The 17,929-nt window shown below is 35.0% G+C and overlaps 1 protein-coding gene and 1 pseudogene across 2 annotated transcripts in view; one reads left to right on the top strand and one right to left on the bottom strand.

Moving 5' to 3' along the window:
- The window catches only part of CADPS2 (calcium dependent secretion activator 2), a 375,602-nt gene that overhangs the window by 106,292 nt on the left and 251,381 nt on the right, over positions 1–17,929 (top strand). The window lies entirely within an intron of this gene.
- Positions 6,171–8,095, bottom strand: LOC105290214 (annotated as a pseudogene).

Here is a 17,929-nt window from a genome sequence, read left to right as displayed (position 1 = left end):
CATTGGTTAATGAAATTTGATGTTTCAGCTGTACATTTTAACAGCAAGGCGTATATATATTTACATTGTGTGTTCACCTCCCATAGTTAGATTCTTTCTGTCACCACATATTTGACCCCTTTTACTCCATCTACCTCCCCTCTCCCTCTTATTTAATTTTTAATATAGTCATAATGTACTCGTACGGACATTTTGATAATAGGGAACCTCTATTTAAATGAATTAAAATACTTGGAAGTTAGAAAATATTATGATAAGGCTCCAATACACTTTATTACTCTTACCACAAGAAAATTTGGCTAACATATCTTATGTGCATTTCCTCATAAATACTGAGTTAACTTTTAAAATGAATTAAAGATTTGTGTTCATCATCATATTCTGGGGCAGATTACCTCAAAAATGTGTCTTCTGAATGCTGACCAACTGCAGCTTTTCAGCAGTGTGGTTAGCTTTATCTTGAACTCATCTTGCCCAACAGGAAAAAGATTCATCTCCTCCATCATCATAGTGAATTATGCCTCAGACACGTTTTCTAAATTTTATTGCTTCAACAGTTTGTGCTTTGTTGGAGATCAATTCATCCTTCTGTCCTATACTAATTAAAGTGCCTTATTTAGTCCACATTTCCAATAAACGTAATCAAGATTTCTAGCCATTGCCTAGTTCATTCCTGTAGCTCAGATTTCTTGCCAGCAATTAGGTGGGAGCAGCATGTGACATGGGTACATAACTTAGGGGTCTAATAAAGGCGGTGTTTATAGACAAATTTGATTTTTATAGAGTGATAGTGAGGTAATCTGTTTTGATTTTTATAGAGTGATAGTGAGGTAATCTGTATTTATTTTTTAATATAAGTAAGGGAAATGTAGATGAACTGTATTTTTCAGTTACGGAGAAAACTCTGTTACTTATGGATTTTTAAGTGTTCATATCGTAGTCTCTCAGTTAACCATGAAAGGTTTTTTTCTATGAATGAGGTACAGAAATATTGCTACACTTTTATCGCTTTTACCACTTCCAGACATTTTGTTATTTCAGTTGCAGCCCATACCCTTAATGATACAGCCTGAAAGGAAGTGAGGGTTAATAAGAGGAATGACAAGCTGACGGCAAAAGGGGGCGGTTTGTTATGGTCACATTGTAGTCACAAATCTCCTGTTGTGGTGATCTGCAAAACACTTTCCCTACAGATGACGAGCCTCCTTTGAATGCCTGAAAACTCAGGCACTACTAACACTCTCTGGAAGGCCAAGATAGATCTTGGTACTGGGAAAATAAAAGCAGGGAAATTAGTTGTTAAAATTAAACCAGAGGCAGGGAGGAGGGGGAAATGGGGAGTTGCTATTCAGTGGGCATAAACTTTCAGTTATGCTAAATGCATAAATTCCAGAGATCAGTACCACATTGTGCCTGTAGTTAACAGCACAGTATTATACCCTGAAACATGTTAATGGGGTAGATCTCATATTAAATGTTCTTACCACAATAAAAAAAAAAAATCATGGGAAGCAACATTTTTTGCTGTACGCTCTATCTCTTCATCCCATAGTGCTGTTTTATTAAAGACATTTTAAGATTAATTGAGCTGTTCCCCACTCCCTTGAAAGTAATAAAATAGAAAGGCTAAGAGCAATAAGAAAAATTGATAAGTTGCATCATTAGAGAAATATATTTACAGATATTAGGACAGAACATTCTTCTACCTTATGAAAATCATGGGAAATGCAGGCTTCAGTACCCATTTCTGGAAACTTTAAATTCTGAACCAGAATTGTAATAATCTGTCAAACTATTGAAAGAGTGTGGTAACTACATATGGAAAGTATATCAGAATAACAAGCTACTGGAACAAATGTTTGAAATTAAATACAGGCTGCATATAAACCAAGTGAAGGTAACCATTCTTTGTAGAAGCATATTAGTTTTCATTTTAATTCAGTAATATCAGAAGTAATTTTGAAGCATAATTCATTAGCTAGCTAGCTACTCTTACAGACTAGAGAAAGAATATACTACATTTTAAAATGACCGATCAAAAAGTATGCCTGTTTTTAATGAACCAAAGAAAAAAACACTCAAACTGCACAAAAGTTTCATCTTTTCTCATTTCCATTTTTAAAAACATGAGATTGCTTCCTCTTATATAAATAAATTCACCAGAAGATACTACTGGGGCAGAACAACATGAAGCGTAAAGAGACAAACATTGGCCAAATACAGAAATAACATTCATTGAGAGTTTATTTGCAAGTGAAAAAAGCTAATCTGGGGATCCTCATAATTAGTGGCATCTGGATTAAAGGGAAAATATGTGATGGAGTTAGATTCCAGACACTGGCTGAAGAGCACTAGTGGAAAAACAGCAGTGAGAGAGCTTGGGGGAAAGTTGATATGATCATGATGATCAGCAGCTTGTAGATAACTTCTTATAATCTGTGACTTTCTTTTAAAGCAGCCTTTTGCAGTTGTTTCCATTACTCCATTTGATTTGTCTAACAAACTGATTCAATGGGCTAAATTTGGCAGCGTGTAAGTAGCAAACGACTTAATTTTTATCCCAGTACTACTTAATTTTTATCTCAGACATACTCCAGGATCTCCCTTCCATATCCTTTGAAAACATCTTGGCAGAAACCATTGCTTTTGTGGTCATTTTTAGGTATTAAGTAACATGTTCAGGTATTAAAATTTTCATTCCGATTTTAATCAAAACTTACCCATTTAAAAACTTTTTCCTTTCCTTTTAGTTTCACTCAGAAACTGAAAAAGGGTATGGCAGTGTTCTTTTCACTCCTCTTGTTTGCCTACTCACATACTCTTTCTGCCACTTTTGGGTGATAGAAAGAATAAGGTTGGGGTCGGGGAGGTGAAGGGGCGAAACATCTTTGTCTGTAGGTGCTCTTTGCAGTCCTCTCTTGGTTAGCAAATGCCTTCTGTCACGGCACACCGCCTCTCACTTCTCTACTGCAGTTCCGTGGAGACGCGGCATGCTGTCAGAAACTTCTGACATCACATCACTCCCTCTTAGAAGGATGCCTCCTTAGCTGCCCTCCTTCCCCTGAGCTACTGGTTTAATAATATCACCCACGTATCCTTTTTCTGCTGGAATTTAATTTCCTCAGCGGGTAACTCAAACTGAAAGCTCCTCGAAGACAAGGGCTGTATATTAAACCTGGTTCCCGTCTAGCACCAGCCACAGTAATATGACCAATTGGTGCTCAGTAATCTAAAATGTTTTCTTTACTATTTAGAGTATTGAAACATAGTCTCTGAGTAGGTCTCAGGGTATGTGACACTGGAGCCAGCACTTACCCATATTAATAGGATGTCCAGTCCTCGTTCTCCCACTGCAAGCTTCCATTTTTCAAGAAACTCCTTGGAAAACATATTTAAAGAAAAGGGCATATGCTTTTGCTTGTGTGTGCTAACTTGAGGCTGGAATTCAGGATCACTTCCCGAATCTTGCTACTCTGAGATGGATGGAGGGCATCCAAGTAAACGAGACAACTTTCCAAGGGATACATAGGCACAAGCGTAATTTTAATAGAATTGATTAAGTAGATTTAGTAGAATATGATTTAATCGGATATGAGTCCTTTAGTTCATAAGTACTCTTTTCCTAAAGCTTTTCTGTTTAATAAAGAATCATCTATATGCAAATTCACTTTCTCAACCCCCTTTTCACAGTTTCCCTTCTTTGTCTTTACGAAAGAAAGATACTCGCTCTCCCAATTTATCTTACTGAAGTTCTTGTTCCAGAGTGGATAAACCTCCAGGTCACCATTCAAAAGGAAAATTTATGTGTTAGTTTTAAGAAAGTGATTGACCAATGGTGCAATAAAACCGTCTGTAAATTAGATGGTTTCTACTTCTTTGCTTTCAATAAAGTTGATGATTTAAATTTTCAACTGACAGATGACTGAAAAATAATTTTTTTATTTTCAATCACTGTATTGTTTGGATACATTTAAATAGAAAGGAATTAAGCAAATTGTTGGTTATTGCTACAATAATGTCCCATCTACTTATTTTTCAAGCTTAAGATAGAAGAACAAAAATCTGGATTAAAACTGATGCTGAGCTGTCTCAATCTAGAATTAATGGAAACCTGTGGATACCTAGACTGACTGGAAAAAGTCGTGCTATCCATTTCATTAAGAGATACATATCTAATCAACTATTTTACTTTTCATATTTACTATTTATAATCATTTGTCATATTTGGGATCATTTGAATACTACTACTAATAATAACTAAATTCAGAAGGAATTTTATTCTGTTATTTTGGCAGATAACAATTGTATATATTTAAGGCATATAACATGATGTTTGGGTCTATGTTCTGAAATGATTATCACAATCACTCTACCATATACACTACATACCGTAGTTATCTTTTTTGTGTATGTAGTGAGAACACTTCAGAATCTACTCTCTTAACAAATGTCAAATATGCAATGCATTATTATTAACTGTAGCCACTATACTGATCATTACGTCTTCAGAACTTATAACTAAAAGTTTGTACTCTGACTAATACCTCCCCTGTGCCCCCAGCCCCCAGTTCTGTTAACCACCATTTTCTTCCTGTTACTATGACTCCCACTTGTTGATATTTTGCTTTTTTTGCCTGTGATTTTGGTGTTTCAGAAAAATCGTTGCCAAGACTAATATCAGGGAGCTTTCCCCCTCTCTTTTCTTTCAGGATTTTCATGGCTTCAGGTCTTAATTAAAGTCTTTTTGAGCTGATTTTTACGTATGATGTAAGGATCCAATTTCATTATTTTGCATATGGATATCCAGTTTCCCCAGCACCATTTATTGAAGAGACTGTCCTTTCCCCAACTGTATTATATTCATGTGCCTTTGTTGACAGTCAGTTGACTATATGCAGATGGCTTTATTTCTGGACTCTCTATTCTATTCTATTGGTCTGTTTCATGCAGTATAATACTATTTTGATTACTATAGCTTTGTTCGAAGTCAGGAAATGTGATGCTTCCAACTTAGTTTTTCTTTCTCAAGATTGCTTTAGCTATTCAGGGTCTTTTGTGCTTCCAAACTAATTTTAGGATTGTTTTTTTACCATTTCTTTGAAAAATGCCATTGGAATTTTGATAGAGGTCTCATGGGCTCTGTAGATCACTTTGCATAGAAAGAACAGTAACAGTATTTTTCCAATTCATGGACAGGATGTATCTTTCAATTTGTGTCTTCTAAGATTCCTTTCATCACCAACTTATAGTTTTCAGTGTTCAGATTATTTACCTCCTTGGTTAAATTTACTCCTAAGTATTTTATTTTTTTTGTGCTATTATAAATGGTATTATTTTCTTAATGTATTTTATGGATAGTTCACCATTAGTGTGTGAAAATGTAACTGATTTTTGTATGTAGATTACATATCCTGCATCTTTACTGAATTCATTTATTCTAACAGTTTTTTGGTATTATCTTTGGGGTTTTCTATAGACAAAATCATGTCATCTGTAGACACAATTTTACTTCTTCCTTTCCTGTTGAATGCTTTTTATTTCTTTTCTTGCCTGATTGCTCTGGCTAGGACTTCTGGTATTATGTTGAATAAAAGTGGCAAGCTCCCTTGCCTTGTTCCTGATCTTAGAGGAAAAGATGTTTTTCAACATTGAGTATGATAATAGCTGTGGGTTTATCATATATGATTTCTATATTATTATTTTTTTCCAGTTACCTTGGAGTTTATTTAGGCTAAGAGAAAAAGATTCTATGCAATACATACTTGGTTCCTTAAAGAACAGTTGTGACAAATAACAGAAAGAATTGAGAATGCTGCACTTGAGATCCATACAAACACCAACATTTTGGGTTGGACATAAAGAATGTGTCAGACACTTTTTAAACTACCGCTATAGCCAATACATACAGGCATGCCTTAGGTGGGCATAGGAATGCAGTTTAGAAGAGAAAGAAAAAAAACACAATGGAACTACTCATTTTCATCAAAATCACTGAGCAAGAAAAGCGACATTGAACCGCCATACTGATTTTACACAACTATACAGTACCTTGACTTAAATCCAAGAGCAAAAGTTAAGACTTTCCTCCTCTAGTTTTGGTAAACTACTGCATGGTGAACTTAGATGACTTTTCTCCCTGATTTTTACTGGGGAATGGCCTTTTAAATTTTTTATTTAAAATAGGGCAGCTTTGGCACTTTCATTCTGTCACCAGTCTTAATAATTCTTGGGATCTCAGAAAGATTCATATTCTTTAAAACTAATACAGCATAGGCTGGAACTCCTGCTAAGCCAGCCATCTTGTAGGCTATCTTCCTTTTACCAGGAAGTATGTTGTCTCTGATTTCTCCAGTTTATTTTGTGCATCCATTTGTGTAAAAATCTCATCCATGTTAGTTTCCAGTACCATTCCCCATCACCATTTCTGCAAGAAAATTGTGAACCTTGTCTACATGGAAAATTACAGTTCACAGACATTTTCAAAACACTTGTCTAATATTTCCACAAACACTTGAATTAGATCTAAAATGCCAAGTTCACTTTCTAAAGAATCCACACAGAAGATAAAATACAACACTCCATAATGTCTATAAATCAGTTTGTTGTCAGAACCTCCAATTAATAATCCTAGGAAGTTACAAATGTTTTCATCTTTCTTAGGCACCAAATAGAATGTCTCTCTGATGATTCGCTGTGGTGTATCTTCACTGTAAGGCTGGTAGAACTTGGAGAGCCACAGCTTCCCCTGGTTGTGGAAGATGAGGATCGCCTAGATTATGGCTGAGCGGGTGGACTCAGTGGGCACTGGGGGCCAGGGTGAGGGAGTGGGCGCATGAGCTGATCATCTCACCAGGGTCCTTGCTCATGCTCCCTGAGTCTATAACTTATATTATTGAGATACATTGCAGAAAGAGATATGTATTTTTTTCTTTGCATAGAGGCTTATGATCTGAGAAAATAGTTATATATATATATATATAAATTTGGCACAGATAATTATGATAGTCTTCAATAGAACATGTTCAAGCATTAAAATAGATTGCAATAAAATAAAATTCTAAATTTCTGAGGGGGAAATGGAATTAAAGTAGAAGTTCAAGGTAAAAAAATAATGTCAAATTTCTGCTAAAGAGGTTTTGTTTTTTGTTTTTTGTTTTTTGTTCTTTTTGTAATGGGTTGCAGTACGACCATATTGCTGGGATAGTTAGAATCCACTGGGTCCACTTAAGAATGACATCACAATTTTATATTAAATGTCAATGTATACAGCATCCTAGAAATTATACCCTTTGCAACTCTTTAAATTTATATTTAAAACTTCTATATGTCAACTTGAAAATGTGTGAAGAGGGTATATAATTTTTCAAAATCATTTTACGAAGTACTTGAGAGAAAATTTGAAGGGTGCTTTTCTAGGATATGCCATGTATTGGAGCGAGACCAAACCCTGAGGTCAGAAGACTTTACTGTGGTGTGCCCCCAGATGAACACTGCTTAACTCAAACAGTTGGAAGAAATGCCTTGATTCTTAGCTGCTCCTGTCCTTATGTCTAGAATTCAGTCCAGGAGGTACACCTGGCACCCATTGCTGCTGGTACAGATCTTCACCCAGACAGACCAGAGCAGTGCCTAATGGTACAGTGCAAGACCAATCATTTCTTGAGACACGTGCACAGTAATAAACTACTTAGAACACTGCTGTGAGGAATGAGTGGACGTAGCACAGGTAAAGGATTTGCCGGGATCCTCAGAATAATCAATGAATGAAGAAGAATGATAATATTGATAACTAAGTAAGACATTTTAAGAAACCTAACTGAATAGCATTTGATGCAAATTGGTAATAAGTTTTTATTTTCAGAACGGCCCAGAATCTGTAATACTTAAAAATAGAAAGAAGTACGTCGAAAAATGAAAGTTAAGGAAGTAGGATTTTTAAAGAATTCCTAATGTTGAGATTTTAGTGTGATTTTAGTGGGTATTTATCAGGACAACATGATTTTAAAGGAAAGAATGAAACAGACTAGAATGTCAATCCCAGCTTTGCCACACATTAGCCATGTTATCATGGCTACTTACTTAAGTCTCTGATCATGTTTCCTTGGTAAAATGGGGACAGGAGTGCCTATATCAAGGCTTATTTTGTGAATTATATGAGATTATGTAGGAACACTCAACCGTGTTTTTCTGCTTTTACATCTCCTCATATACTTAGTATTTTTTTACTTTTAATCTTTGCTTTGTGTGCTTATTTTCAGTTTTTTTATTCATTTGTTTTTTTTTTCTACCTCCTTTAAACCTTTTCTCTCAACATCATGTTTTAAAGTTCAGAGAATTTTCAAGAGGGAGCTCACACTTGATGAAGGACTGAGTGCTTTCGACAGCATGAAAGAACATTACTTTATGAAGTGTAATGTGCTTTTGTCTACTAGTCTTGCCTGAGATTTTTGGTTTGGATGTTTTTATTGTCATGTAATACTTATGTGGTAAAAACCCCATAATTATTTTTCTTTGTTTTGTTTTGTTTTAAGATTTGAGAGTTAGTTTCAATCAAAACAAGGTGGTTTTCAACATGAATAATGCCCTAGTGACAGTTATGAAGGAACATTCTTTGGTTGTCATATATTTACTATCAACATTGGTCTTGTTTCTCATTTACTGTCAGTGAAGGTTTCTATCTGCTCTGGTAAAATTCAGCTGTCAAAGGATCGCTAGCACTGTGCAGCAGAGCATTCTGCAGTTCACGGTAACTTTGCAGCTGTGTCTCCCTTTTCGGCACCGTGTTAATTTATTATGTGCGGGGCACTCGGCTGCAACCTGTACTAGAGCTGTGAGATCGAAATGCGGTTGGCAACTCTACTACAACTGACATGTGGATCAGCAAAAGAAATCTTTATATTACTGGGATTGTTTCAGATATAGGAACATCTGAAAGAATTTATAAAAATATCTTGCAGCCCTGTGGTGGTGGGAAGGGAATACAGAAGGTCGTTTCTGTAAATCAGTGGATTCAAATGGACTTGATGACATGAAGATCCAAGCAGGGTAGGCATCAAAAATGCTGTGCTCTGTCATGCCTCTGCTTGAGAGCAGGATACTTCCTCTGGCCCTCCTCTGCCCAGGGAATCTGAATAATGTTCCAAGACCAGTTCAATGTGAAGGTTGATCTCAGCCCTCTCTTCTTTATTAGCACTTTTTAACTTAAACACAGTGTAATATCAATACAATGTATTGCAATATACTTAAATTTTTATATTCATTCTAGTGATTGATTATACCTTTACGGAAAATAAAGCTCATATTTTGGTAACATCCATGGTGTGTACATTTATGCATATATCCCTTATTACATAGAGATTTTTTTCAGGTAGCTAACTGTATGAAATATAATTGCAGTAGTTGTAATGAGATGAAGATTGACTTTCTTTGCAGGTGAAATTTATTATATTATACTGTAAGAACACTTCATATGAGATCTACCTTCTTAAAACAATTTTAAGTGCACAATGCAATATTGTTGACTAAAAGCAAAATGTTGTGCAGCAGATCTGTAGAGCTTATTCCTCTCTGTAACTGCAATTATACTTGTCAAACAGCAAGTCCCCATTTCCCCCTCCCCCGAGTCCTCAGCAGCCACCATTCTACTCTGTTCCTTGAGTCTGATAATTGTAGATACCTCGTATAAGCGGAACCATGCGCTATTCGTCCTTCTGTGACCACCTAATTTTATTTAGCATATACCCTCAAGGCTCATCCATGTTGTCACATATGGCAGAATTTTATTCTTTTTTTAAGGCAGAATAACAGTCCATTGTGCATATACACCACATCTTTATCCATTTGTCCATTGATACATATTTAGGTTGTTCCAATCTTAAGTATTGTGAATAATGCCAAAATTTATATGGAAATACTAATATTTCTTGAGATCCTGATTTCAATTCTGTTCGACATATACCTAGAAGTGGGATTGCTGGATCATATGATAGTTTTATTTTTAAACCTTTGAACAAGTCTCCATACTGTTTTCTATAACGAATGCACCATGCACCATTTTATATTCCCACCAACAGTGTACAGGGTTACAATTTCTCCCCATCTTTGCCAGCACTTATCTTTTGTTTTTCAGATAGTAGCCATCCTAATAGTTATGAGGTGTTATCTCATGGGTTTGATTTGCATTTCCCTACGATTATTCATGTTGAGCATTTTTTCATATAGCATCTGGCTCACAAGAGCATGTGTTTATATATTTTTGGTGGTCATTTGTACATCTCCTTTGGAGAAATGTCTGTTGAATTCCTTGGCTCATTTTCTAATCAAGTTATTTGAATTTTTGCTATTAAGTTATAGGAATTTCTTATGTATTTTGGATATTAACCCCTTATCAGGAATGTGCTTTGTAAACATTTTCTCCCATTCCATGGGCTGCCTTTTCACTCTGTTGATTGTTTCCTTTGCTGTAGTCCTACTTGGCTTTTTGCTTTTGTTGATTTTGCCTTTATTTTCATATTTAAGAAATTATTACCTAGACCAGTGTTGTGAAACTTTCCCCCTATGTTTTCTTCTAGGTTTTTTATAGATGCATGTCTTGCATTTAAGTATTTAATCCATTTTGTGTTGATTTTTGTGTATGGTATAAAATGAGGGTCTAGTTTCATTCTTTGCATGTAAATATCCAGTTTCCCAGTACTACTGTTTGTTAAGGAGACTATGCTTTCTCCATTGAGTAGTCTTAGCACCCTTGTTGAAGATCAGTAGATGTGCAGTTTTATTTCTGGGCTCCCTATTGTGTTCCATTGGTCTGGACACTTGTTTTTATGCCAGTACCATACTGTTTTAATTACTATAGCTTTGTAATGTTTATTGAAATCAAGAAACATGATGCCTCCAACTTTTTTCATCTTTCTTAAGATTGCTTTGGTTATTCGGGTCTTTTGTGGTTTCATTTGAAATTTAGGATTCTCTCCCAACCTATTTCTGTTTAAAAAAATGACATTGGGGTTTTGATAGGGAGTGCATTGAATTTGTAGATCGCTTTCAGTAGTATGAAACAATATTAACAATATTAAATCTTCCAACTCATGAACATAGAATATCTTTTCATTTATTTGTGTCTTCTTTAGTTCCTTTCATTAATTTTATGTAGTTTTTATTCTATAAGACTTTCACTTCCTTAGTTAAGTTTATTCCTAAACATTTTATTTTTTGATGCTATTTTAAATGGGATTGTTTTCTTAATTTCCTCTTTGTATAGTTTGTTGTTAGGGTATAGAAATGCATCTAATTTTTGTATGTTGATTTTATATCCTGCAAATTTATCGAATTTGTTTACTAACTTTAACAGGTTGTGTGTGTATGTGTGTAATCTTTAGCGTTTTCTACATACAAGATAGTCATTTGCAAACCAGTAGTTTTACATCTCTTCCAATTTATATGCTTTTAAAATTCTTTTTCTTGCCTAATTATTCTGGATAGGAGTTTCAACACTTTGTTAAATAAAAGTGGTAAGTATGGGCACCTCTGCCTTGTTCCTGATCTTAGAGGAAAACGTACCCGGTTTTTACCATTTAGCATAATGGTAGCTATGAAGTTGTCATATATGGCCTTTATTTTATTGAGTTAAACTACTTTTATCCCTAGTTTATTGGGAGCTTTTATCATGAAAGGATATTGAATTTTGTCAAATACTTTTTCTGCATCTGTTGAGATGCTCATGTAATTTTTATCCTTCATTCTATTAATATCATGTATAACATAAATTTGTGTATGTTGAACCGTTTTTGCATTCCAGGAATCAGGAAAAAGTCTCATTTGCTCATGATGCATGCTCCTTTTACTGTCCTGTTGAATTTGTTTTGGTAGTATTTTGTTGAGGACTTTTGTACCTATGTACATTAAGGATATTGGCCTGTAGTTTCTTTTGTCTTTGTCTGGCTTTGGTATCTGGACACCGCTAGCCTTTTAAAATGAATTTGAAAGTGTTTCCTCCTCTCTTTTGGAAGATCTTGAGAAGGACTAGTGTTAATTTTTTAAAATTTTGGTAGAATTCACTAGTGAAGCCAATTAATCCTGGGATTTTCTTTGTTGGGATGTGTTTGATTACTAATTCAGTCTCTTTGCATAGGCATAGGTCTGATCAGCCTTTCTATTTTTCATGGATTAGTCTTGGTAGATTGTACGTTTCTAGGAATTTATCCATTTTTTTCTAGGTTATCCAATTTGTTGGTGTATAATTGTTTATTATAGTCCCTTATGAGTCTTTTTCTGTGGCAGCAGTTGTAATGTCTCCTCTTCCATTTATGGTTTATTTGAGTCTTCCATTTATTTGAGTCTTCTCTCTCTTTTTCCTGTGTATCCTAGCTAAAGGTTTGGCAATTTGGTTTAGGAAATTTCTGCTCAAATCATTTAAGTGAAACTTTTCCCCCCTCCTAAGGCACAGTTATTAATATATCCATGTCAGTGATTTTCCTCATTATATTTTATTTATGGGAGTTTTGTCACTAATTTAGTAAGATTAATCACAAGCTGATTACTTTTAAGTTAATATAGTTTTAAAAAAATTATGATTTCTAAGCCTTCCAGTTTTTAAAGAAATGGACAGTTAAGTCTTGTAAAGCATTGATAGTAATCGGGTGATGTTTGTAAAGTGAGGCTTGTTCAGAATGTAGAAACCAATAGTTCATGGTAGTTTTTCCGTCTCTATGAAATCTAAAGAGAACTCTTTAAGATAGAAACCCTGTTTTCTAGAAGATATGACTGTTTTCTTAAGCTTTGTTTTGTTTTAAGAAAAAAATAAATCTTATGTAAACTTCAGGTGTTTTTTTCCCCCGTGTACTTTTACATATTCCAAATTCAAACTACAGGCTCTGAAAACCTTGCTGCAAAGATATTGACATATCATGTAAAGAGAGTTTTGAAAAATGGGGACACAAGCCTATTTTTAAATTTTTTTCTCAGAAAAGACTTAATTGACTTAAGACCACCAAAAAACCACAGTGGTAAATTTGGCAAAAGAAATAAAAGTGAAGTATTAGTCAATTTTTAGACAAATAACACTTTTGTAATCCTGGCTCAAGTTTCTTTATTATATAAAATGCAAGATGGATTTGGTTGGCAAAGACTGGAAATCTTTTGGCTTATAAAATAGCTTATAAAATAGCAAAATTTTACCTGGAGCGAGTTTGTGAATTTCTCACTTTGTTCTAATGTTTAATTTTCCTTTTCTTGCCATAATATAGCTTTGTTGCCAGATGGCAACATTTGGATGATGTTGAATTTGGCAAATTCTCCTAAGAATCTTCAAAATTTTAATATTTGTATGTGAAAAAATCATAAATTTTGCATAGCTCTGCCAAAATGATAGAGATGAAGTCTTCTGCATTTTTCTTTTTTTCCACATTACAATAAGGTAGATGTCTAGGAAAGAACATGAAACTATTTACTATGAATGTAATTTTAGGCATGTAAAAACTTTATCATTTTTCACATTTACAAACTGTATTCCACAGAGTCGTGTTTTTGTTAAAATCAGTCACTGAAGGTCAACAGTCACATCAACAATAAACAACTTTTCCTGTAGGTTGTTTCCTCCAAATATTCAAAACATTCACATCCAATTATTTATTTTTTTACAGAGGGGCATTGTTTCAGATTACCTTATTCTTGTGGTCTCTGCAAATACTGGATTCTAGGTGAAAACCACAGAACCAACTTCTAGGGGAGAGACCCATTAGTTCTTTGGTAAATAAGATCCACACAGTCAGGCCAAAAGACATACGTTATTCTAAGTTCAGTTCCAAACAAATTTGTGTCATAGCAAGATTTTGGTGGACTTCATTATTTATTTGAGTGGCTTGCTAAAACACACATTCTACTTATAGTGGGAGTCAAAATATAAATGGCTTAGAGTAAGGGTCTTGATTTCTGCTGCAAACTCATTAAAATGGCAAAACTAACTATTTCTGAAAGGCCCAGAGGAGTTTCATGGACTTAATGGGATTAGTCACTTTTATGATGATCCTTAGTGACAGATGGACTTGTTTCCCCCATAGTCAGACAGATTGGCGATTACATTAAAATTTCATCGTTAATATTTTCTTGGGCATATCTGTGAATATTTTATGGCTTAGCTTTTCAGCGAAGGTCCCCAACCTAGTCAGTGACATTTGCTGTTTTCCCTCAGTTGGTGGGATCTTTAGAAAGGGAAAGCTTGTTTATACCAAGCTGAGCTTGGCTTTGTTGCCTTGACTCCATGGTGCTGCTCTTTCTGCTCACAAAGAGGCTAATTCCTTTCCTTAGCTGCTGCATGTAGGGTTTTGCTTTGTTTTCTTTCCATCATGTAGCTTGTGAACAAAAAATGTACATCCATTTTATAATTATCTATTTCTTAAGACCAATCCACATTATTATAACTTCATCAAAATTGTTCATAGTTTTATAGCACTACTTATGTAAACTAAGATATATTACAAGTTGGATAATTAATCTGATCTAAGAATATTTATCCATATGGCATGAGCAAGAATTTCACAATAGAATATAATCACTCTCTTTTATTAGATAGGAGACAGATACAATTTATTCTTTATTACTTTAATGTGTAAGTAATTCATATTGTATATAGTTTTGTTCATTCTGAAAGAAACTGTTACAATGGGCCAATCCCTATGATAGAATACAGAGAAATTGCTTTCAGATTCAGAAGGCTGTTACTAAAACTAATTCTACAGTTGACAAAATCTTTTTAGTTATCCAGATTGATACTGGACAGCATATTCTTTCTGGATACATTCACTTGGGAATCATACACACTCAAATTCAGCATGTAGAACCATTTATTTTTCACCTTTAACACAGTCTCTTTTCATCTGAGTACGTGGTACCTCTGTCTACAGAGATGCCTAAACCAGAAACTTGGGCATTTTTCATTTTGCCCTCTTTCTGATCCTATTGATTCAGCCTTCGTGATGCCCCCAAAATCTACCTCCCTTCCCACATCTTCATTGCCAGTACCTTGGTTTGGGCCCTTGGTAACTTTATTTCAGGAGTCTATTTGGTCTCTTTGCCTTCACTATTGCCTCTGCTTCAGTCCAGTGTCTAAAACACAGACCTGGTCATGTCATTCCTGCCTTAACATTTTTTAGTGATTTCCCTTTGCCTTCAGGATGAAGTCTGGCATGAGAGGCTCTGCATTTACCTGACTCCCACTTGCCTCTCCACATCTTGCCAGCCATGGTGTTTCCAACCAGGAGTGCTGTTGCATTTGTATGAGAGCATCTTTTCACCAGTGGAACTGCCCCCTACATCACAGGTTATTTAGCTTTCATAGCCTCTGGCCATAACATTTTTAAATGCTGCCAGCAGGAAGAGATAACATCGTTGGGGAGAACAACTAACTTTCTGCCCTCAAGCATGGCCTGCCTGCCTTTCATTCCACACCTAGCTGCCTACTTTTTGCTTTTCCTTTGAAGGCTCAGTTCAGGGTATTCTCCTCTGCAAAACCTTTCTGAACCCCTGTCCTCCACCCCTCCAGAAAGCTTTCTTAATACCTTCTATACAGTCTATACCCTGAACTCGCACTGTATTTTGTAGTTGCCTCTCCCTGTCTGCTGCTCTCCCAAAACTGTGAGCTCCCTAAAGGCAGAGGCCAGGTCTTGTTCAGCACTGCAGCCCCAGGATCTGGCTCAGTGACTTGCCTCTATTTGATGAAGCCTTTGATCCTATATAACTGGCAACATATTCTCTTGAATCTATTAATTAAATGTCACTAAGTAATTCATCTATAGGGAGGATGGATGCCAATTAACAAATTAGGTATGTATGTAAAATTGACTAGCCTTCTAGTATTCATGCAAGAGAACATCAGACATGAGTTTGAATGGACTTAATAGCAATTGGGAACCAGTTGTCACTCTAATTTCTACCCTCTGCAAAGTTAAAGTCAGTCTGCTAACTGACATTGTACAAGTCACTCTCTGTGGCCCAAATATTCACAAAATGAAAATTATACAGTCTCGATGTCCCTCCCATCTCACACATTTGGAACATTTGTGTAGTGATGAAAATATTATATAATATTAAAATCTCTTCTATAAATCACATGGAGTTTCTTAGAGAAAATGCCCCTTCAATTTAAGCTAGAATTTTAATGTTCCTTAAAGCTATTATAATGTAACTTTTTAACTATGAGGGTACTTTTCAAAAATATATCATTGTAGCAAACATAAGATATTTTTAATGAAATACACAGCTGTGCTTGTTTTCACTTAAAAATGTTCCACCCACATTGCTTACTTCAAACTTTTGTATATATGAATAAGGATTAACAAAGGAACAGCTGATAGGTAATTAAGAAACAGGAAATTGTAGTTCAAATAATACCTAACCAGGCAACCAGATTCCATCCATTTTATAAACGCACGTGATTTTGGTGGTCAGGGGACCCAGGTAATGTTTTGTCTTCTAAAACCATGTTATTCCCTTAAAAAAAATGGTAAGATGCGAAGTCTGGATTTGTCACAAGTTCTGTATGCTTCCACTGAAAAACATGGCAAATGTATTTTATCTGATTAAATCAGAAATCCATGGTTAAATGCTGTGACTCTTCTTAAGTTGTAACAATATCAGCATATTATTTGATTGGTTAACATAATGTTTGTGAAGCACTAAAAGGGAAATTGGAGGTAAACTATTCTCCAACCTTAAGTTAGTATTTAGTTTTACAATATTACAAATAGACTTTGCCTCAGTATTTCATTTCTATTTGGAGAATACTTTTTAGTGAATAAAAGGTCTATCAGAGATTCACCTCATGGAGAAAATTATGTTACTATTTAATCAATGATGTGGCATTTTGTTCTTTCAACTCTATATTAATTCTCCACTTAAGCAGGGCACAGGTGCAAAGATGATAGGATAAGAAAAGTATACCCAAAAAGGCAAATGGAAAAGTACAACAGAACAGTTTTCTTCCAGCACCAAAAGGCTTAAACAAAAATAAATTCAAGCTGTTAAAAAATATTTACTCAAACTCATATATGCAGACAACAGAAGGGTATTTTCTGAAGGGGTGGGGGGTCAGGGGTCGGGGAAGAACAAAGAGGGTAAAGGGGGCCAGATATATGGTAACAGAAGGAGACTAGACTTTGAGTGGTGAACACACAGCAGAGTATACAGACGTTGCATTATAAAGTTGTATATCTGAAATTTATATAATGTTATTAATTAATGTTACCGCAACAAATGTTATTAAAAATGTTGGTTGAATAAATTATTAAAACATACCTGTTACTCATTAAAGAAAGAAAGTTCTACTTTTCCACAGTTGACCAAGACAGAGATGCTGGGTAAGAAATGAATAGCGGTCTCAGGTAAACACACTTAGAATACATACATGTGCTGTTTACCAGCCATGACAGTTCTGATATGTAGATATTCTCTTGTTTTAGAATCTTTCTGAACCAATGTGAATATGCTAAAAATACTGACGATATTATTTTAGTTAAATATAATGTCAATGTCATATTTTAAAATACAGAAGTGGCTTTCAGATATCAGTCATTACTTTTATTTAACAACATTCCCCCCAAACGTTGAGTTGGTTACTTTATCCATAAAATCTCTTCATCTATAAAAATGATCTATTTTTCATATTTGTTGTATACATCAATGGCAATCTGCTGTAGAGCTATTGTACATGCAACTTGTGCAGTTGTCCAGGGTGCAGGTCCTGATCTGACCCAGTTCCTCGTCCGTGTTTAGCTCAGTAAAGTAGGCTGTCAAAAAAACTTGGTTTTCCATCTCCTGTGGCTCTCCTCATAGTCTGTTGAGCTCTAGATGGATGAGAATAAAGTATATGGTATCATTCACTTATTCAACAAGTAATTATTGAACTCTGTGCTCTGTGCTATTGTTGCTCAGATGCTAA

The sequence above is a fragment of the Pteropus vampyrus genome, unplaced genomic scaffold (assembly GCF_000151845.1).
Source record: "Pteropus vampyrus isolate Shadow unplaced genomic scaffold, Pvam_2.0 Scaffold33, whole genome shotgun sequence".
Taxonomy (NCBI): Eukaryota; Metazoa; Chordata; class Mammalia; order Chiroptera; family Pteropodidae; genus Pteropus; species Pteropus vampyrus.
This window is presented reverse-complemented; position numbering and strand designations above follow the sequence as displayed.